We start from the raw sequence: 24,155 nt of genomic DNA on the forward strand, positions 1-24,155 counted from the left end.
CTGAACATAGACAGGGCTCTATTGCTCTATGGTAATCTTTCTTTCTCTTCTGTCGCAAACTGGTTTACTCTTGGCTCTAATATTTTTTCTTGGTTTCATAAAATATATGCACATTTTCTTATTTTTGCTTCCACAAAACTTAGCTGAAAAACAATACATTTTGTCTCTTAAGTTTTTCTCTACATTATGACCTTGGCTTTTGATTCTACTGCTTCCTACTCATTCTTTACGTGTTTTCTAGTTCCCATTATAAGGAGAATGATATTTACTTTTTTTCCTGTTAGCTTTATATTTCAGCCCACAATATAGGTCACCATCGGTGTTAATTCAGGTACCCAACATTGTTTCAATTAACAGTGATGAGGGTGGGAGTTATTTTTCAGTAGCTATTGGAGAGTAAAGTTTTAGACTCCAAATGGATAATATTTAAAAACAGCTTATTGGGGATAATACTTAACAAAAGCTCAACTAAAAAATATTTTACTTCTAAACTTATAACAGTATCTCCTAGGTAATTTGTGGGTATTTGAATCAGAATATTCTGTGGCTTTTTTAAAAGATATACATACTGGATTCCACTCCAGATCTATTTTATCTGGTTAGAATTGGAAAATAATGCATTTTTACTGTTTCTCAAGCATAGCCAAAGAATCAAAATACTTAGAAACATTTCCAAAAAATAGTTACCAAAATACTACTTTAGACCATTTTGAGTATAGTATGTATCATCTCTTCTTTAAATACTCCCAAAGTCACCCCAATGAGAGATCTGTGCTTGGGTTCTTTTTGGAGCAAAACTGCATATCCACTACTACAGATTCTTAAAGATTTGAAATACAGACACAAACATCAGATTGGCACCAAGATATCAGTTTTCTTGGGGCACCTGGCTGGTCCAGTAAGTGGAGCATACAACATGCTGATGGCCAACCTGGGCCTGAGCTGGAGAGAAGAGGACCTGGGAGCCAGGGAGATCTGGCTTCAGGCTCACTCAAGCCCTCCTATATGTATGGGAAGATTCCCAAGTTTCAGGATGGAGACCTTATCTTGTATTAGTCCAATGCCATCCTACGATACCTGGGCAGTCCCTTGGGGTGTATGGACCGGAGGGAGGTGCCCCTGGTGGGCATGGTGACTGACAGCATGGAGAATCTCCATTGAAAATACCTTTTCCTTATCTACACCAATTAAGAGGTGGGTAAGGAGGAGTATGTGAAGGCACTGGGGCATCTGAAGACTTTTGAGAATTCGCTGTCTCAGAACCGGGGGCCAGGCCTTCATCGTGGGCAACCAGATCTTTGTGGACAACAACTTGCTAGGCTTGCTGCTGATTCACCAGGTCCTGGCCCCCAGTCACCTGGAATCCTTCCCCCAACTTGCGCCTGCGTGGCATGCCTCAGTGCCCAGTCCAAGCTCCAACCCTTCCTGGCCTTCTCCGAGCATGTGAACCTCCCCATCAGCAGCAGGGGAAGCAGTGAGAGCTCGTGGCCACCCTCGGCAGGAAGTCGGGGTTGCCTGCCTTCCTCTCTCCAGGACCAATAGCATTTCCAAGCAGGAAGCAAATAATAATAATAATAATAATAATAATAATAAATAAACAAGTGAATAATAAAATCTTTTTAAAAAATTAGTTTTCTTTCTGGGAAGACGAAAGTAGATTAAAAGCTACAAAAATAAAGATTTCTGCCACCTTTTCCAAAATTCAGAACTGAGATCCAGGCACAAGGAGATTTGGTCAGTGGTTGGGAAATTTACTCAGGCAGCCTAAGATAAATCATTGTTTTATACTCTTCTTGGTCTGAGAGTGGGGATAAAATAGGCTGCAATTCAAACTTGCTTCTAAAAGGCAGCCCTAGACTTGTACCCAGATGTGCTTATTTTATCAAACCTACATTCAGTGAAGAATGATCTGTTGCCACAAGTTAGCCTAAAAGTGAAAAGAGAAAACCACACTGAAATGGTCATATTTAACACCTCAGCCCTTTATAATAGAGAAAGGAATAACCAGTAGCTGTGAGATTCTTGTCATTCTACAAATCAAATAAATCACTTTTCCTGAGAAACAATAATCACAAGAGTGAAGAGAGAGGCAGAAATAGCTTTCCCAATAATCCCCAAAGGGAAGAAGTTTCCATTAATAATAATAATCCAAAGAATTTAAGAAGAAAATTATCCACAGCCCAACTCTCCAAGTTGTCTATCTGAATGATACACTTTTGGAAACCCTTAAACTTGCTTTTACTTAGTTATATTTAAATATTATTTTTGGACTATGTAGAAGAATATATAAGAAATGACCAAAGAAGTTTGTGGTTATTAATTACAAAGATATGGTTGAGAAAGTCTGCTCACTGTGCTATACTGCCTTGTAGAAGACACACACGGAAAAATTCACTCTGTCCTTAGTTCCAAAAATAATTGTTTTTCTCCTAAGCAGCCTCAAACATATTCTTTTCCTTGTTTATTAATCTTGGAGAATGGTGCAACTAGTCAAAGATGTGGTGCTATCCTTTCTTCATATTCCATATACAAGCAATCACTGAATTTTATAAATTCTACCTCTTTAACATCTGTCTCCTGCTACAAATACTTCAGTTGCTGGATTGTACTTCAACAGCATTCCAACATGTCTCATTGCTTCCTATCTTGAAATACAATAGGTCACATGTTTTGACCAATGTATCACAATATTTAGGCACTGAATTGAAATTAGGCATATCTGTATTTGTCTCACAGATTAGACTGTAAATACTGAGAAGGTTGGAATTATGTCATGGACACTATAATCAATAGAATTATTTTTTCTTCTTATGGTAGACATTTGTGAACTTATCCTAATTTCTGTGTCAATTCTGACAAGAATAGAGGGCCTCATGTATTATTTTAAGTAGTAACGTCTCCATGGATGTATCATATTTTGTCTACTTTTGGGTCTTAGCTAAGCTATTTGCCTATTTACTTAATTATTTCTCTTGAATGTATTTTAGGTCCAAATCGCTTTTGGAATTAGGCAAGATATAAATAAATTAAGCAATACAAACATTAAGAGACCTGGGCTGGCAGACAACCTTCAATGTCTTTGGGGACAACCAGTCTCCTGCAAATCACATTTGGAGAACTATAAATCTTGTCCAGTGCATATCTATGAGTTTCTATGTCCTTTTTACCGGTAGTCTCAATGATAACATGCTTCAGTACAACTCTGCTCCTAGCTGTAAGGTATTAATACACGTAGCCATAGAATGCTATATTATTTCATGCTTCACATGCTCTCTGTTTTTGACCTTTTAAACATTATTAATAAATGTCACAACTCTCTTTGACCTCATCATCTTTAAGAGACACTTCTTAAAGCACTGCTGAGAGGCATGATATTTAACAAAAGAATTGGGAAAAAAATGCTGCAGATAAGCTTATAGGCATGCAAAAAGAATGAATAGTAATTTTCCAATTCTGTTACCCAGAGTCTCTGGATTATATGGAGATATTTGGGGGGCTACTGTGAGGAGGGAAAAAAAAAACAGATAATTGGCTAGCAGGATATTTCTCCTTTCCTTAAGTTTCTGCTTCAGCCATAACATTCTACTCTTTGGAAATTTGTGGTGGAGAGTTTTTAAAAAAAATATTTTAACAAGGACTATATGATTTCAGACCTATTTGTTACAAGCATTTTTTGGTTCTTATTTAACAAATTTACTGTTTTTATTTATTTTTCAAATGAACAGGTGACCCAATTTTCATTTTCATAAATGCTAACACAATGGGAACAAAAGCATTTTCAATTAATCAAGGATTTCTCCCTCTTCACTTTTCCTTAGAAAGCTTGCCCACATATACCCAACTCACTGACTAGATAGTCTTTATTATTTTCATCTCCTTCCCAAAGCCCTCATTCAAAGTATGTTGATGCTTTAGTTAATCAAGAATGGGCCTCAGTTTTTATCTAGAGTTTAGTAGGATTAATCAATCACTCCATTAAAAAAATGTATTAGCCATTTATCTACCTGCAGAAGGGCTAGAATCTTGATATGCAATTCTTTGAAAAAGTTACAGATTGTTCTTACGCCACTGGTTTTATATATGCTGAGCAGAACTGCATCAGATTAAAACAAAGTTAAAGAGGGGAATAGTAAGTACACAAGAATTTGAAAAAGAAGGCATGAGAAAGAACATTTTTAGCAGTTAACTCTAATTCAATCTGTGTTGCAGATCAATCTGGAACTGAGAGGAGTATAAATTGCCTTCTAACTACTTCTGTTTCACTTAATCAGGAAAACTTCAAAAAGCAAATATCTCAGGATAAATTGCACTCAAGAACAGTTGTTACCAAGCATCTGGCAAAATACCTAAAGAGGATTATTCTCATTAACAAGATTTTTAAAATCTACATTTTAAGATCATTAAATGAACTTAATCTTAATCTGCATGATCACTACTACTCCATTATCTATTTAAGAAGATAAAATACAAGAACCAGTGTTTCCTAGATGAACCAGAACATTTCCAGAATGATGAAAAGTATTCCAGCCCACTGAGTATAAAATTAGATTGCCGAATGACTGTGGCTGGCTCGATTCTGAGGTCATGATGACTCTTCCTTATGCTAAGCAGATGAAATGTCAGAATAAAATCATAGCCTGGCTTTAGTTATGAATCTTAAATTAAGTGAGATAAAAAACCTTTTGAAGTGTCATGTACCATGATGAAGTTTTATTTCCTTATTCTTATCCAGGGTACGGGAAACCTTATTATATACCATAAAGACAACTTGCTAGCTAAACAGACTTTAAATGAGCTTGTACGCACCTTATGGGACCAAGGAAGCATCTTCTCAGTGCTGTTAGTTTACAATCAAAAGCATGCTATGAGATTCACATCTTTTTTTACTTTCTTTATTAATATTGTAATTGGTAGGGAGCAAAAGATTCAAAACCCAGCACATCATGTGGTGTATAATTAACCACAATTTTATTTCCTCCTCCCTAGCTCCCCCAGTGGCAATATACATTAAAGAACACTTTGCTTTTGTTCTAGGCACTCTGTGTTGGCCAAGAGTCTCTAAATGTTTTAGTCAAGGTTACCACCATTCTACCCTCAGCATATTTGGATATAAGAAATTATTACTACCATAGATTCTCTAGTGTTGGTAAAATTTTTCATAGATTTGTGCCCAGTGACATCATCTGTTACTTGGGCCTCTGGAACTTGAAAATTAATATTTTAGTAGTACAGAAATTTTATTTAAAATTTTCTCTTGTACCATATCAAAGTTTTGGGACAATAACATTCTCTGCAGGACTAAGCATTTCAGAACTAAAAGCAGGAACAGGGCCCTCCGGGTTTATCTCTTCCATTAAGCTCTACTTGGGAGAAATAAACATCTAGGCTTTTCAAGCACATAGCTTTCTAACTCTTTTCTCTCTTCTGCTTGTCTCTGCAAATTTTTAATCTCTTACATCTGATAGAAAACTATACATGTCAGCAGAGAAATACACATACATATGTACATATACATACACATATACTACTTATAACAATAAACAAACTTTAAATCCAAATTATGAGGTTCAGTTTTGAGTAAAAAGTTTATTTCATCAAATGCTCTAGGGTTCTACTCATATGTTTAGTGTTGCATTATAAAAAGACAGGTCAAGTGTGTTCTGGGATCTGAATTAATTTTTATATTAACAGAATATTAAGGATGATCCCCAACTTCACTTTATGTACCAAATTGTTCAACCCCTAAATATATCTTCCTAATTAATTTTAGCCATTTTCTACCACAGAATTCTAAAGTTCTTTTGGGTATTCCCTCCCTGTCAATGAATGGAATGGATTGCTTCTATCATTCTAAGAAAACTGATTAATACTTCCATGTATCATCTTTTGAAGGTCTTTCTAGAATTTTAATAGATAACTGGTTACAGTCAAATGTGACCTAATATGTTATCTTTTGCCTGAGACAAATTGATGATAACCATGAGTTGGATTATAGTATTCTGTGGGACCAAATTCTTAAAGAAATATTTAAAAAACAGATTATTTAAGATCATAGTAACTGCTTTAAAATAAGCTAAGCTGTATGCTAGATATTAGAAGAGGTAGAAAACAGAGAATAATGAATTGATAGCATCAGCCAAAAAAACTTTTATTTTCTAGAATTTTAGTTTCTATAACCCAGTTGCACAACAGAATCACCAAGGGCAGTTTTTAACAATACTAGTGTCTAGATCACAACATTTCTGAAAGAGAATCTCTAGGAATCTGTTTTTCTAAGAAGCTGACTAGATGTTACTTCCACAGCCATTCTGATTTAAAAATAAATAAATAAATAGGACAAGCATTTGGAAACCACTAGTTAAGAATTTTATGCTTAAAAGTCCTTAATTACAGTTTTGAGTTTCATTTCTTACATGTAGAGAACTTGGAAATCATCACATCATCCTTACAACAAGATCAAGCTGGAAAAACCAAAAATCAGTGACATCTAGGACAAATCAGAGAACTGAGGGTGCAGATCCCCGAGTATGTAGAAACAGGACCGATCCGTCTAGCAAAGAAATTTGCTTACCTGGAGTAAGTGGCATGGGAGAGATAAACTGGCAGGAACACTTACCAGGTAATTTCGATGCACTGCTGAATATGCACTAGTGTTGAGAAGGAGAAAGTCCTCAGGACCACAGATTACCTCTAGAAGTCTCACCAGTTTCTCAGAGTGAGGATCCAAGAAGGACACCTTCATGGCTCTGGTAGAGAAAAGGAGAGAATAATCAGTATGCAACATGTCTCGAGCCTTCACCATAACAAAGGCATACTCTCTTGGGGAAAGAACTTGAGCACAATTCTGAGCCTAGTCTTAACACCATCCAGCCTTTGTGTTTCAACAGAAAAGAGAAAAACAAGAGTCATGAGGGCTCTAGAATATTGTAGCTAGAGAAGGAAATAGATGGTGGGGGATGAGGAGGGAACAGAGGTAGAAACTGATGTGAAGTTTACAGGCCACTAAAATAATGAGATTAATTGGAAGACCAGAGAATGTTCACCTTCCTCAAATGTTACTAGCCTACAAAAGTCAAATAAAAAGAGAAAGAAAGAATGAGAAAGGTAGAACAGGTCATCTAAGAACTTTGGGACAATTCAAAAGTATAAAATACGTGTAATGTATAACAGAGGAGAAAAAAAGAGAGAATCAGAAAAAAAAAAAAAAAAGTAATTATGGCTAAGAGGTTCCAAAATTGATGACAGAAACTAATCTACAGAACCAGGAAGCTCAGACAACACCAAGCAGAGTGAAGAGTAAAAGCAACATAAACAAACAAACAATAACAGAACTAAAACTAAAACAGACAAGTCATTACAGCTAAACATACCATATTCCAACTGCAGACAAGACAAAGAGAAATTTTAAAGTAAGCCAGATGAAGGTCACCTGGCTGACTCAGTTGGTGAGCATGTGACTCTTGATCTCCAGGTCATGAGTTTGAGCCCCATATTAGGTGTAGACATCACTTTAAAAGTAAAATAAAATAAGCCAGATTAAAAAAAATCACTTTATCCAATGAGGAGCAAATATAAGATTACAGTGGGCCTCTCATAAGAAATCTCGGAAAAAAGAATAGAATGGAGGGAAATATTTAAGAATAGATGTAGATATATTTAAATTTTCAAAAAAAAAAAAGTCTATCTATTCAAACTACCCTTCAAACATGAAAGAGAAATAAAGATTTTTCTCATGAAACAAAAACTGAGGTAATTCATTGTTAACCAAACTTGCACTGAAAAATCTTAGAAGAAAAAGCAAAGCATATAGATCAGAAACTTGGATCGATAAAGAGAAAGAATTCACAAAGAAAGACTAAGTGAAGATGAAATACGTTACTTTTTAATACTTAATTTTAAAGCAACTTGCTAACTTCAATATAGTAGCAATGTTTTGGGGATTGTATCATATAGATAAGTAAATGACAGTGAAATTACTAGAAAAGAGAGGAAAGAATTAGGAATTCTCTATTTTAAGTATTTGTACTATATGTAAAGCCATATAATGTAATTTGAAGGTATATTTAGAGTAGTTAAGTATGTGTATTGAAAATTCTAAAGCAATCATTAAAATTTTTCAAAAAGCAGTATAATTGGTGTGCTAAGAGAGATGACCTTGTAAAATACTCAAAGAAAAACAGAAAAAGTAAAGGGGGGATGAAACAAGAACAAATACAACATACAGAAGTTACAAATATGGTATATATTGAATTATAGTAATAGTTAAATATAAATGATCTAAATACACCAATTAAAAGATAAACTGTCAGAACTGATAAATGAACAAAACCAAAATCCTACATGTTGTCTAAAAGTAACTCATTTTAAATATAAGGAAATAGATAAAAGGACAGCAAAGAGATGGAGAAAAATATTTTATGCTAACATTAATCAAAAATCTGAATTAGCTATATCAGTTAGAGACAAAGCAGAACAAGGGTGATTTTCAGGGATAATTAAGTGCATTAAGTAATGATAAAAGATCGATCCTCTAAGAAAATAAAACAAACAAAATAAATATAAACTCAAGGGGCACCTGGGTGGCTCAGTGGGTTAAAGCCTCTACCTTTGGCTTAGGTCATGATCCCAGGGTCCTGGGTTCAAGTCCCCTATCAGGCTCTCTGCTCAGCAGGGATCCTGCTTTCCCCTCTCTCTCTGCCTGCCTCTGCCTACTTGTGATCTGTCTGTCAAATAAATAAATAAATAAAATCTTTAAAATAAATAAATAAATACGTAAATAAATAAATATAAACTCAACAGTAAAGTGTCAAAACACATGAGAGAAAAACCGATAGAACTAAAAATAGAATAGATAAATCCACTAATTTAGTCACTTTTCATTCAGTGACAGGTCAAACAGAAAGAAAATCAGTAGGATATAGTTGACCTAAACAGCAATATAAATATACTTGTTCTAAGTGACATTTACAGAATGCTCAATCTAAAAAAGGCAGAATATACAATATTCACATTAGTCTCAAGTCATACAAAATACTAACCAAGATTTTCCACCTTTGGGGCATGAAACATACTTTCACAGATTTAAAAATAAGAATTATACAAATTATATACAAATTATACAAACTGGAAATTATTCCAATCTGTTCATTCTCAGAACAAAATGAAATTAAAGTAGATTCAAAAGTAGATAACTAGAAAACCTCCAAATAACTGGTAATTAACCAATACACTACTAATAATTTATGAGTCAAAGAAAAAGTCATAACACAAATTAAAATATTTTGAAGTAAGTGAATATAAAAACACAATACATACGAATGTGTGGGATTCAAGGGCAGTGGTTAAATGAAAATTTATAGCATGGAATAAACATTGGAAAAGAAGGTTGATCTAAAATCAGTAATCTAAGTTTTCTTTTCTTTTTTTTTTTTTAAAGATTTTATTTATTTATTTGACAGACGGAGATCACAAGCAGGCAGAGAAGCAGGCAGAGAGAGAGGAGGAAGCAGGCTCCCTGCTGAGCAGAGAGCCCGATGTGGGGCTTGATCCCAGAACTCTGGGATCATGACCTGAGCTGAAGGCAGAGGATATAACCCACTGAGCCACCCAGGCGCCCCAGTAATCTAAGTTTTCACCTTAGGAAACCAGAGAAATAAGAATAGGTTAAGCCTAATGCAAGTAGAAGAAAAGAAATAATAAAAACAAGTAGAGTAGAAATCAACTAAATTTAAAATAACAGGAAAAAAAATTAAAGCCAAAAGCTAGTTGTCTGAAAATTTAAATAAAACTGATACACTAGGGGCACCTGGGTGGCTCAGTGGGTTAAAGCCTCTGCCTTCGGCTCAGGTCATGATCTCAGGGTCCTGGGATCGAGCCCTGCATCGGGCTCTCTGCTCTGCGAGGAGCCTGCTTCCCTCTCTCTCTGCCTGCCTCTCTGCCTACTTGTGATCTCTCTCTGTCAAATAAATAAATAAAATCTTAAAAAAAAAAAAAACTGATACACTAGAGGGATGCTTGCATGGCTCAGTCAGTTAAGCGTCTGCCTTCAGCTCAGGTCATGATCCCCAGGTCCCAGAATCAAGTCCCTTATCAGGATCCTTGCTCAGCAGGGAGTCTGCTTCTCCTTCTGCTTGTGTGCGCTCTCTCTCTCTCTCTCTCTCTGACTAATAAATACATAAATTCTTAAAAAAAATTGATAAACTAGCTAGGCTAACAAGAAAAACTTTCATCTAGAAAAAATGAATTTTAGAATAGATTTAGATTTACAGAGAAATTTTAAAGGTGTTAAAATTTTCATATGCTCAAGCTCAGTTTCCTTTTATTACTAATGTCTCACACATTAGTAATATATATTTGTCACAATTAATGAAACACTATAGATTATTAACTACAATTCATACTTACATTAATAGTTTCTTAATTTTTACCTAGGTCCTTTTGTTATTATTGCCAATGAATATCACATTGATTGAACAAAAGCAATTGGGAATTATGTGATTATTCTACCTCTGATGTTCAATGTCAATCTCAATTTTGATCAACAAGCTTATGTTTTTTTATTTCCTTAGAACTGTATACTTTCTATACTATATTATTTCTATACTATTTATTTAGAGAAGTTTCTTAGTTCAACACTCTACTGGGAGTTTTAGATATTTTAAGTGTATATTTTTATTTTGTTAAATTTGCATTTGAACTTATAATTCAATTTCTTTTAAATAAGGCACTTATACTTAAGAAATTAGTTTAGCCAAGAGATTGTGCTTACACATTATACCACATTATACTTTGTTTTAGAGATAGTAAGATTGAAAGCACAAAAAGTGAATTGCCTTGCTAGGATAACAGAGCTAGTTAGCAGCAGAGCCCAGGCTAGATCTTTGAACTCTACTGTGCTTTTTCCTCTTTCCAACATTGCTACTTTTCCATCCTCATCTCTGGTCTTGTTCTTCCAGCCTTAGATATAAATTAGGATAATTCCTCCAGTTTTGTTCCCACATAACAGAATAAATTAGAATAGCATCTGAGTAATCTCTAAATATATATCTTTCTAAAAAATTTACAGCTGCAAAATATTTTTTGAAATATAATGCTTTTAAAATATTTAGAGATTAAATTTTTTTCAAACATCTCACAAGTGATCTTTTCTTGAAAATGTATGCATTTTATTTTTATGGCATCTTTTATCGTAAATCATTGCAGTACAGGCTTGATATTTTTATCTTTGAGATATTATAAGCCATTTTAACCAAGAGATGGCCTATACTTACACCTGCACTGACCTAATAGACAGTAATGGCTCATTTGTAAGTTTTATAATCTAAGGTTTTAATATTTCACTGGAAAGACTCTAATGGGCTTTGGCATGAGAAAAATCTATGGAGAAGTCAGATGACTTTTTATAGATTATTAAGTAAATAACAGTCATTTGAAACAATACACACTTCAGTACCAGGAGATTATATAAATGTTAGAGATTTGTTTTTTCTTTTTTTCCCTATCAACTGCTTGAATTTCTATTACATTTATCATTTTCTATCACAGTTCTGGTTTATAAGAGGAGGGTATGCATATTAGAAATAATTGTTGAGCACTTTTGCTTAAGAGAAAGAGTACTGTGGGGTGCCTGGGTGGCACAGTGAGTTAAGTGGCTGACTCTGATTTCTGCTCAGGCCATGATCTCAGGGTCCTGAAATCAAGTCCCACATCAGTCTCCATGCTGTGAATGGGTCAGTCTCCACGCTGTGCATGGAGCCTGCTTAAGATTCTCTCTTTTCCTCTCCCCATCTCCCTAGCTTCCACAGGCATGCACCTGTGTGCTCTCTCTCTAAAATAAACAAATAAAATAAAAGAGAAAGAATCCTGAGATCTTTTAAACCTTGTTACCTCATCACTGTCTCCATTTTTTAAAAAATCACATTCATTATAACAAATGTTTCATACAAAACATAAAATGGTGCTTTAAAATATTGGTTTTTATGATTAGCATATAATAAAGTGTTTGCTTAATTTCTAATAATTTTTTTCTAATTACTGATTTTGTCCCCCTGTAGTTTATTAACACATTTTATTGAACTTTCATGCATTTAGCCCATAGTTATGTTATTTATTAACAGAATTTCTTCAAATATTTTTACTTTAGGATGCTTTTTAGAAAACTATTCCTATTAGAGTAATGTCAAACAATTTTCATGTGAGTGGCCCAACCGGACAAAACTTTTTGGAAGATCTGACACAGTACATTGATCAACTTATCCTTGTGGATGTCAGACAATCCTGTAAAACCAACATGCTCTGCCATACCCCAAAGACAGGAGTATACTTTGTCTGAAAAGCCTAACATACCTTATTTGAAACAAAAGATATATCAATGCATGATCTAGAATGATTCCATTTGATTTCAAAAGAGTCTAAGGATAAGCAAAAAAAGATAATGGTTACTGAGGAATTACATAGATAAGAAATTTTGAAGGAATCAGTCTCTCAATGAGGCAAGGAGGTAGGAGTGAGGAAAGAGATGATAGGGCTAGCAGCCCTACAGTTATTGATCTTGGTTGGTTCAAGGAAAGCAGAGAATAAGGGAATTCACCCTTACAGGAAATTCCTGCTATCTGAACATGACATTTATGGAAAGCTCCAACCAACAACAGCAAAGAACACATAGTTCTCAAGTTTGTATGGAACATTCACCATGACAGACGACATTCTACACTATAAAACATAGTTTGATGGATTTAAAAGAACAGAAATCATACAAAGTATTTTCTCAGAACTGGATTCAAACTAGAAATCAGTAACATAAGGACAGTTGGAAAAATTCCAAAATACTTGGAGATTAAACAACACATTTCTAATTTAGTACATGACTCAATGAAAAATTCTCATAAGAAAATATTTTGGCTATAATAAAAATATAAAGATAACTAAAGACATTTGTGTGATGCAGCAAAAGCAGTGGTTAGAGGGAAATTTATAATACTTAATGTATATATGGAAAAAAATATCCAAAAATCAATAACCTAAACATCCCCTCAGGAAATAAGAGCATAAGAACGACTTTAAATTTAAAGCAAACAGAAGGGAAGACATAATAAAAATTACAGAAGTAATGCATAAAATTGAAAACAAGAAAATAATGAGGAAAATCAACAAAGCCAAAAGCTAGTTCTTTGAAAAGATTAATAAAATTGAAAAACCCACAGTCTAACCAGGATGAAGAAGACATAAATCACAAATATCAGAAATGAGAGAGTGTCATCACTTCTGATCTCAGGGACTTTAAAAGGATTATAATAGAATAATACAGATAGCTCCATGCCCACAAATTTAATAATGTAGATGAAATAGAATAATTGAAAAGCACAAACCAAAACTCAAACAAGGAGAAATCAATGACATGAATAGACCTATATCTATTAAATAATTTGATGACTAATTTATAACCAGAGCAGATAAATGTATTATAAAAAACTACAGATCAATATCTTTCTTTAATACAGATGTTGAAGCTCTCAACAAAATCTTAGCAAATAAAATCCAATAATATCTTAAAGTATTATACTCTACAAGTATGTATTCTAGTTATGGAAGACAAGTTTAACAATCAGAAATCAATCAAAGTAATGTACCACATCAACAGACTAACTATAAAAAGATCACATTAATATCAACATTTAAAAAAACTTTTTACAATTTCATGTAAATCTATAGTTATCTCAACAACAAAAACATAAAATGAAAAAGACAAAAAATGGTATCCTGGGATACAAATAACATAAAAAATTTTAAAAATATGCCATGTTTTTTGATAAACTACTTAACATCCTAAAGACTTAATTTTTTGTAGGTTGATAAATAAATTATATATAAATTTTCTGTGGCTCAATAAAATACCAAAAAAAAAATTTTGGACTTAGAAACACATTGTGTGTGTGGTGGGGGGGACAGTAAATAACTTTCAAAAAGAAAAGAGAAACTATGTGGGCTTACCAAAGTTCAATATAAAATAGTACTGCCATTACATTATGTTTAAAAGTGTTTTATTGGTAAATAAATAAAGCTAGGGGCAGTGTTAAGATAGAAGCTCAATTTTCCATATTGCATACATTACTATTACTAATGGAAAAATAAATAAAATGTAAATAAAATATAAAAATGATTATATGCTTTAATTGCTATCATTAGTATCAAATTTATTTCATTTACTTTAAAACACAGTACTGAAGCTTTATTTTATTTATCTTTTCCTAAATACAAAATATATCTTAATGTTTGTTCTTCTGTTTTGTATTCTAGGAGAAGGATATCTTCGAACTACCTTTGTCTTGATTGTTCTTTTCTTATTTCCATGTTAGCAGATTTAAATTTCACATTATTATGTAGCTATGAGTTTTGATGTTCTGTTTTTATTCTTTTTCTTATTCTATATAAACATTTAGAAAATACACTGAAATTATTTCCGAAAGTTGGCAATGTCATTTCCTGGACTCATTACCTTTTGAACTTGCTTTCCTGAGAACATTTCTATTTGTTATCATTAGTAAAAATCAATTTCTTGAAGCTCATTCCTTTAACAAAGTAATTTCCTTTTCCCTACTCTGTTTATATTTAGGGAGGTTCTCACTCAAAGTTGCCTCTCTCCACCCTTGAATAATGCCCTAGGTACCTTTAATTAATCCTATGTTACACATACAACTATATGAATATATACCCTATAGCTATCATTATTTGATTCACAGAGAATGGTACCACTAGCCACTTCTAAAAAATTTCTTTGTTACTTATTATTCATCTAAAAAATCAGGACTGTCTGAAGATGTTGGCTTAATAGTAATGAAACAATTTATTTGTTCTGTTTGAAGGCTTTTTTTTTTTTTTTATCTGACTTCTTGGTATCTGGAGGGAGATTTAGTTATTTAAGCATAATACCCAATTCATAATTTTAAAAAGTGCAATGCAGGTATTTTCAAAGGGCTAACTTTTTAAAAATTTCTTTCTTTTTTTAAATGGGATGTTACTTTTACTGTGTTTTATTCCTATTCCTTCTCAAGTTGCCTTTCATATTTTGCATTTTTTACATATTTACCATAAAATAACTGGTTTCTTGAACATTCCTTTTGACTTCTTTGTAATACTAGGATGAAGTCTCTGGGGTGGACAGTTTTTCTTTCTTTATTAAATATAGCTCCTAACAATATAGAAAATTAGCATCCTAACACAGAAAGTGACTTTTTGAAGCAGCATTCTGCCTTAGCAAAACCCAAAAATATGTGGCATTGACTTAACAGCTGCATGGCAAAAAGTGAGAAAACTAATACTGGAGATTTTAAAAACAGTAATCCATGTTTGTAACAGCAAAAGATTTACTTAATCATCATCTGCAATAAGGAAGGGAAAAAAACCAAAAACCCACCATGTATTTGGTGGGTCAGCTGCTCTGGGGAAGAAGCTAGAATAGCACTTAGAATACAAAACCTTGTTAGGTTGCCTTGGCTTCTGCAGGCTGGATTTAAAGCCCATGTCATAAGAGATAGGTTAATACATGAACAAACTGTCCAGTTGGCGGTCACAGATGAAGGGGTAAAGGTCTTTCGAGCTGAAGCCACTGATTCTAACTCTAAACAATAGGGTAGAAGAACCAAAATTTTGGTAAAATATCTCTACTGAACAGTGTGTAAGAAAGAAAAAAAGAAGAGGGAGGGAGGGAGCGTGAGAGAGTGCTCAAATTTGAGAACTGAATTGAGGCAGGGCACCTGGGAGCAAAGCAGCCAAACATAATGCAGGTTTGAGATGTATGATGGGGAAAACATAGTATGTAGTTAGTGATGAAGGCAATGCCTAGTAAATTTGTGAATGGGTCTTACCAGTAAAGAAACCATGATGTTGAACTAAAAACACCACTGGCTTTTGGAATCATTTAGATCCTTAGTCTTCCATAAGTAGTAGGCTTTAAAGGGAGAGCAATACCAGGGATGGAGTGCCCCAAAATACTCATTCATATCCGCTATGGCCAAAGAGCATTCATGACAAACAATGGACAAGACAGTTCCTCCCAGAGAAGAGATTCAGGGCTTAATAAACGTTGGTGTTCATTTTTATTGTTACAGTCCAATAAATGGCCTCTTGTTAGAAACTTGAGCTTTAATCACTGTCAAATTAAAAAAAGATTCTTTTCAAATTAAAGAATTTGACTTGATTCACTTACATTTGAGAAGAAAGGTCATTTAAAAATGAATCAAAGGCCATACCTATTGTTACTTCTTTATCATTTGTATTCCAACAAAGGGTATATTATCTATTACAAAGTATATCCCTTTCCCTCTTTTATACTAATATGAACATGCTGAGAAATGCATGGGGGCACATACACATATGTATCCGTGTATAATGCTCTCTCTCTCTATATATATAGATATATGTATAATTTGTATACATACAGGTTATAACATTTGTACAGCTACCTATACAAATGTTGAGTTATAACCTGTATGTATACAAATACATATTGGTTTCCTTTGTATAAGGTTAATACCAGAATATTTTATCTACTCCCCATAGGCAATGCTAAGAATGAAGAGAAAATTTTATTTAAGAATAAATAAGACTTCTGGAAACAATACAGGTGATTACACAGGGATGAGAAGGGGATTTCTCATGGAAGTGGAAATGCATAAACAGTTATATACTTATTAGATACTAGATACTCTGTTCTGTGTTAAGAAATTTTACTCACAATAACAAAATGAGAAGATTACTGTCCACATTAAATGAGGAAAAAGACAAAGATAAATTATTTTTTACTTTGCACAATTGATAAGTGATAGACTGGCATTTAAATCTAATTATTTTATAAGCAAAAGAGGTACTGAATTGACTCAGTATAGCAATGACATAAGAACGAAATCACCTTCACGAACATCAGGTTACTCAAAACGGACACAGAAGTTATTCAGGGATCATTTTACAAGAAAGAGTTGAAGCAAGTTAGGGAGGCTGAAGGGACTCCCATTTAGAAAGTCTCCTTCTCTGCTGTTTTCAACATGGCCCCATTTACTCATGTTTCATATTTTGCCTCTGAATAAGCCAAAGAAGCTATGTTCCCACCTCAAGGGGGGGGGGAAGATAGTGAGTCATTCTCTGAGTTGTGTCCTACACCCTAAACACCTAATAACACCCAACAAACAGATCCCAAACACATTCCAGGATATTCACTTCAAACCAACCTGGGCTGACACTGGCATCAATACCCCTGCCTCTGATCAGTTATGGAGTAACAACTATTGCTCACTTGACACTTGCCTTTTGTTGGACCCTACCCTGGATTCCTGGGGGAACATGTACCCGAGACCCTTTTCTAATATAAACCCCCAGCTCCAAGCAACAACGAGACTCATTTTTCTTTCCTTTCCAAGTCTTCCAGACATCCGTCTGCTACAGCTGTCACTTACACAGTGCAATAACCTCTGTTTTCAGTTTCTCTGGCTCACATTTGATTTCTATCCTGCACGAAGCCAAGGACCCTCTTGGCTGGTCCTGTGAGACCCTCCCTTGGGTTCTCAGACTCAGTTTGTCTGCATCAAAACTATTATTATAATCTCTTCTCCTATTACCAACTTTTTTAAGCCTGAAATTTAGATCAAAATGCTACATGTTACAAATACATTCATTTTTGTAATGAATTTACCTTTTTATTCATCATAGAAAGTCTGATTTAGTATACAATATTTAATTTGTTTAGAAAATTACTGATGCACCTAGCTGATTGTAGTAGCTTTTAAAACCGGGTAATTACAAATCTAAAATCTGAACATTAGACAAGTTATTGAAGGAATCTTTTATAGATAATGACTGATTTTTGTGAAAGATTTTGTAATTCATTAGTCTAAATTCTTTTAAATGTTGCCTGCTAAAACATTATCTCTAGGTAAATGATTGATATGTTCCTTTAATGACAATATTATATGCAATTCAAATACCAGCTAATTTAGCAGAAATTTTTTTTTAATTGGCTCAACTGCTGATTGAAATGACAATTTTTCCCTTCGAGAATCTAAAGTGATATCCCAGACACATACATCAGGTGAAATAATACTTAAAAAAAAGATTACTTATCTATATGAAGATTCTAAAATATAGGGCAGCAATAGAATACAAAGATATAAAAGGATAAACATTTAGATGGATAAGTACAACCATTTCATTAATACTATAAAATATTATTGTAGAAAAGAAAAGAACAAATTTTTTTTTTCAAAATATTTTAATGACAAACAATATATTTCTGGCAGTGAACGTGAAAATGTTAAGTATCTGTATCTGCCATGTCATATATGTATAATAATCTTGAAACCCAGTGAGTGACAGCGACAAACATTTGTTAATCACTCCCAGATCTTTGCGTTTCTGGCTGCTTCTCTACTGAGCTATATACTGTGATTTGCTGAGATTATCTCTGCTAGACTTAGCTGTGACTGGCCACAGACTAAGTGTTGGGATTAAGTCTGCACCACATGTCTTCTCATTCTAGGACACAACTTGAAGGAGCACCTCTCTCCTGGGACGTGGGGTTTCATCAAAGAGGAAGATAGCAAGAGGAGTAAACAGAAACATGCAATGCCTCTTATTGTTTCTGCTCAGAACTAGCATAAATCACCTCAGCTCAAGGAACTTCTGTGCACTCATTCAGGAATTCATTAGGAACATTTCTACCGCAAAGTTACTTCAGTTACAGTTTTATCAAATTTTGTTCCACTATTGTGCATGGGTTGAATATTTTCTGTCTACAATAACCGCCTCATGGCCGACCACCATGTATCTCTAATGCCAATGCCACACTGTTGAGGTTTGGTTATGGCAACATTCTACATCTGCTGTCACTCTCTTTAGCCGGTTTTGTTGTAATTACGCACAACATTCAACTGGCAAGTCTGATGTTTACAATGGCTTGATTTATGTCTTACTTCAGCATCTGAGAGTTTACTGTGATTCTTCGGAGCTCTACTGGGTTTATCTTTGCTGGACTTGGATGTAGGATGCAAGTTGGGTGAAATATATCTCCATGTGTCTCCTCGATTTAGGAACCAGAATGAAGGAGCAGATCTTAAAATCAGATGTATTCTCAGAGTGGTGAATGGAACCACACAATGTCTCTAAATACCTCTGCTCAGTAATGGCAAACTCTCTTTTATTTGCATTCTACTGGTCCAAAAAAAAAAAAAAAATTACCTGGCTAAGGCAAAGGTCAGTGGGAAAGTAGATTTTTTCCCACCACATTAAACTATGGCAAGAGAGAGAAAAAGAGGAAGTATTATGAATAAATAATACAATCTACACACTGGGTAAAGTGGATAAATACCTTTGTATTTTTTATGCCCTTACTATTAGGTCTACTTTATTTCAAAAATAAATACTACAGAAAAATTATTTCATGAAGCTAGATGACACCATTATCAAGTTGACTACTTCTGGTTTTCTGTTTTGTAAAAACAGTAATGCTATAGTCTTATATATAAATCAAATCATCAATTTTAAATATATAGTTTTCAATCTCTACACAATAGAACAATGCAAAGAAGTTTGATGTTTCTGAAACAAAAGGCTGAGACAATTATTATTAAATAATTATAATTATAATGATGAATATTTAAAGTGCAAATGTTTCTAACAATGTTGTGTATTTGGCTTATCAATTTCTCCAACTGTATGTTAAGCTGTGTTGGAAGATAACATTACTGATATTTTCTGCTAAGGGGTAGCAATAGAGGAGGGTTTGAGGATTATTTGTTTGTTATGTTATTAATGTTCACATAAGCTCACTGAAAAAAAAAAAAAAAAAAAAGAAGCTGTCCTTGCCTACATGCTCAGCACCATGAATTTTATCACCAAGGAAGAATGTGTGCAATGATTGCAATTGCTGTACTTCAGCTTTGGCAAAAATCTAGCAGTGTTATGAATCAGAATGATTCTGTAATTATTTTGAAATGAATCTACACTCAAGTAGTTAGACATGCCTACATGAGACATTTTGCTACTAAACATCTTTGAATGTGACAAGTTACTAATTGCTTTACATTAATATTTTATTAAAACATCTCATAAGCTAGATTTAATTTATACATTAGAAACTAAAATCCTTGTTCATAAGACTGGTCAACATTTATTAGGCAAACACAATGGGAATGCAGATTACACACCTTGCCTTTTAAATTTATGCCAATCTCAAGAATTCTAAAATTACATGAAGTGTTTTTATACCTAGCAGTGACTAAGCCTTAACCACTTGCTTCAGGAATAGTGAGTGGTCCTCCAAAATGTGTCTTTCCTTCTGATAAAATGGTAAGAGTGTATTTCCCTCTTCCCTTGCAGTGAGGTGTGTCTCTCCAAGTAATTATCAATGGATTATGAGCAAAAGTGATGTTTTCCACTTCCGTGTTTAGTCTACTATCTTGAGGACTTGTCTTTTCCATTGAGAGACCAGTTAGGGACCATCATGATTCAGCTTCGAGACAATGGAAATGCTTTGGGGGATTGTGGCTGCACCATGATGTGGAAGATATCCAAGTTTCTGAATGTCCAGGCAGAACAGAATTGTCTTATAAATGCTGACTATTAATTTAGAACTATTACATAAAAGTGAAATAAACTTGTCTGTTTTTTCAAACACTGTAATTATGAGGCTTATATAAACACCAAGAAACTCATTATGGTCATTTGATTTAGCAACAAGGCATAGTAATTTTAATGCTACCTTCTTACATAGCACATATGCAGACAGATGCTAAGATAGAACCCTCTCATCAAGAGCAGTCTCTTTTTCTCACTTTCTTCTTAATGGGTTAGCTAGTAATATGTTTTTGATTAAAAAAAAAGGATGGATCTCATTTTATATGATTTTGCTAACTCACACAAAATAAATATACCAAACATCAAAAATTACTATTGCTAAGTAAATAATGTATAAAAACATATCACTTTTGATGTTTCTCATTTAAAGTTAATTATTGCAAAGTTCTTTTTGGCTTCATTTTTAAAATTTAATCTTTCAAAAAGAGATGTTTCAAAAATGGAATGTTGTTGAACATTTGCTAGAAAACAAATAAAATGACATTTGGAAGGATTATACATAAAGTTTAAAAATTCTAATCGATAATATACAAAAGATTTCATTCTTCTATATTTCAACTACTTATCTTGAAATGTAATTTTTTAAAATCCAGGGAAGATAATTGTTAAACAAGAAATGAGATGATCTATACCTTACATAAGATGGGTTCTTTTCTACAGTTTAAACCTGGAAGGGTACTCAGGAGCAGCAGGGAGCTAGGCACTGACATAAAGCATAAGAATGAATATATACTTCTGGACAAAACATATTTGAAATCTGTTTTAGTACTTTATAAGCATTGACCAAATTATTTTGATGCATAATTTTAATGATTCCTGAATTTTTTTCCCCTACTTCAGACAAGTAACAAAATAAAAACAGCTAATTCTTATGCATTTGCTCATTAATTTAACTTGATGAAATAATAAGCAATGCTCAGAAGAAATACCATCCTTGAAGACTTTTAAGTGTCCATAGTCTGGGCTCTCCAAAGTGGACTCCTGAGAAGCACAGGGAAAGCAGTGGGGAAAGTGGGGCTGAGAAAAGTCAAGGATGAACACATTAACAAAGAAGCTGATCTGAAGAACAACTAGAGCTCCGTCCTGCCTGGGGGTGGGGCCCTCTGAGGAGCACTGGAACAAACTCCAGGGCTGCCTTACCTGAGGGCAGGCAAACTCTAGCACTTTCCTGCTAACTCCCATCATGCACCGGTGGAGGTGGAGCAGTGGAACATTGCTCTCAAGGGTGACAGCACCACACTACAGAATTGCATCTGATGCGGGAAGTAAGCTCCCTGAATGATGGAGAAAAGCTTGCAGGCAGAGAAGGGAAACAGATGCAGGGCCTCTGGTTATGAAGCAGGAGCTTAAGAAGCTAGTTGGAAACCGTCTATAGCAACAGGTGACCTCAGATGGCCCAAGGCAAAGGTGCTGGTTCATCGATGGCATCTGCCACTCTCTACTTTAAAACTATTATATTGTATCTGTTTATTCATCCAATATTCATGGAACACGTTTCATTGGGGAAAAGTTCTAACTGCTAGGAAACACTAGTCAACAAAACAGAACAGTCATTCTTATGGTAACTGTATTCCAGTGGGGAAGACAGACATTTAAAAAAAAAAAAAAAGCACATGAACATATAATCGAGTGGTATAGATAGAATGGTTAAGATTTCGATAGTAAAACTATCTATATCCTCTTTCCCCACTCCCCAAGCACAGGAAAATGACAACCAGCAGGTTTGAGCTCATGTTAAACAAATACTTTACTCTATAGCTACCTGAAAAGAGTGAAACAGACTGCCTCTTGAAAGAATTTAGGATAATGTTGAACAATCTATAGATTATATGATATGAACATATTATCTATATAATATGTAATAATTATATATATAAGTATATATTATATATAATATATAAATATATAATTTTATATATAATACATGTAACATATTATATATATTATATGTTTGATTAAATGATAAGCTCATTTCTGACTTTGAAAGAAATAATAATTTAACTTTCAAATTCATTTACATTCTTGATTTAACTTGATTTAACCTGGAAAAATTCTCACCATGTTTTAGAGCTAAAGAATAACACTTGAAATATTTAATGTTACCATAAAATACATTTTGATTCAAGTTGGATATACCTTTTCTTGCAGAAAATCTCCTTAACTGTGTCTACCAGCACATGCATTAATCATTAAATTTCCAACCTGCAGCGTAGCCCCTGACATATAGTATGTGTTATATTATCTGCCCAAACTATATGTGCATGGACTTATTTTAAGCATTAATTTAAATATTTGAAATCATTATATAAGCATTTTAATTTCTATATTTGTTATCAAGCCATCTCTGTATGCATTTTTTTCTACATCTATTTAAATTTTGAAAGTAAGTTAGCTGCAGGGTTTAAAGAGGAAAAAAATATCCTAAGAATGCTCTACAATAGAAACTATTTAAGTGAAGTTTTCAATACAGTGTTATTTTCTATTGAAATTCGTGGCTGATAGTGGAAAGCATGCCCAAAACACATAGTTCCTAAAATATCCTATATAAAGTGTTTTTGTATACAAATACCAGGAAATTTAGAAGATTAAATTTATGAGATGCATGAATAATAAGTTAAAGAAGTTGCTGTCTTATTTTGATTATTTTTCTCTGAACCAGAAAAAAAAATAATAAAAAATCATAAGCCTCCAAATAAATAGTAGAGATCCTTGCCTCCAGGAATAGTTTTAATAAAACAATAGTACTATATAAATACAGTCTCTGTTGTTTCTTCTTTGAAAAATATGATACAGATTGCTTTAAATATATATATATATATAAATTTTTTTTTTTTTTTTAACAGAGAGAGAGAGAGAGCATGGGAGGGGTGGGGGAGGAAGGGACAGAGGCAGAGAGAGAATCTTAAGCAGGCTCCTTGTCCAGGACCGAGCCTGAGTTAGGGCTAGATCTCACAATGCTGAGATGATCTGAGCCAAAACCAAAAAAGTCAGACACTTAACTGACTGAGCCACCCAGGTGCCCCTAAATAACCATTTTAAACAGTGATAAGGCACACAATATTATAACGTTAATAAAGCTTCAGACATTACAAGGAAATTACTATATATACTACATGTATACTCACATATACACATGTGTACACATATATACACATTCACACACACAAAGCAGAGGCTTTAGTTAAATTCTATGGTAATTAATAAAGTTGGTGTAAAAGCATTATAATGTGATACTTTCAAATGAATTTTTTAAATTTACATATATATTATAACTGATTCCAGAAACTGACAAAACTACTACAAAATTACGGTCATGTAAACGTGATAATTACTTTCCAGGAATCATTTCTATTAAATACAGAACTCTATAATAGTATTTGCCAAGCCACATTTTTTAGATTTGCTTAAAATTTTGATGTGTATGTTCTAAAAAGCTATCTACATATATATGCCATACCATTCAATATAATAGAGAAATATAAAATGAGAGATGATGTGTTTTTTAATCTATATTGACAAGGTGTTCCTTGTGT

The 24,155-nt window shown here is 33.6% G+C and overlaps 2 pseudogenes; both read left to right on the plus strand.

The window, feature by feature from the left end:
• The first annotated feature begins 760 nt into the window (after positions 1–760).
• Positions 761–1,542, plus strand: LOC111151916 (annotated as a pseudogene).
• A 10,633-nt stretch (positions 1,543–12,175) lies between these two features.
• Positions 12,176–24,155, plus strand: part of LOC111151917 — a 59,194-nt pseudogene continuing 47,214 nt past the window's right edge.

Source organism: Enhydra lutris, unplaced genomic scaffold (assembly GCF_002288905.1).
Source record: "Enhydra lutris kenyoni isolate GAN:26980312 unplaced genomic scaffold, ASM228890v2 scaffoldscaffold27, whole genome shotgun sequence".
Lineage (NCBI taxonomy): Eukaryota > Metazoa > Chordata > Mammalia > Carnivora > Mustelidae > Enhydra > Enhydra lutris.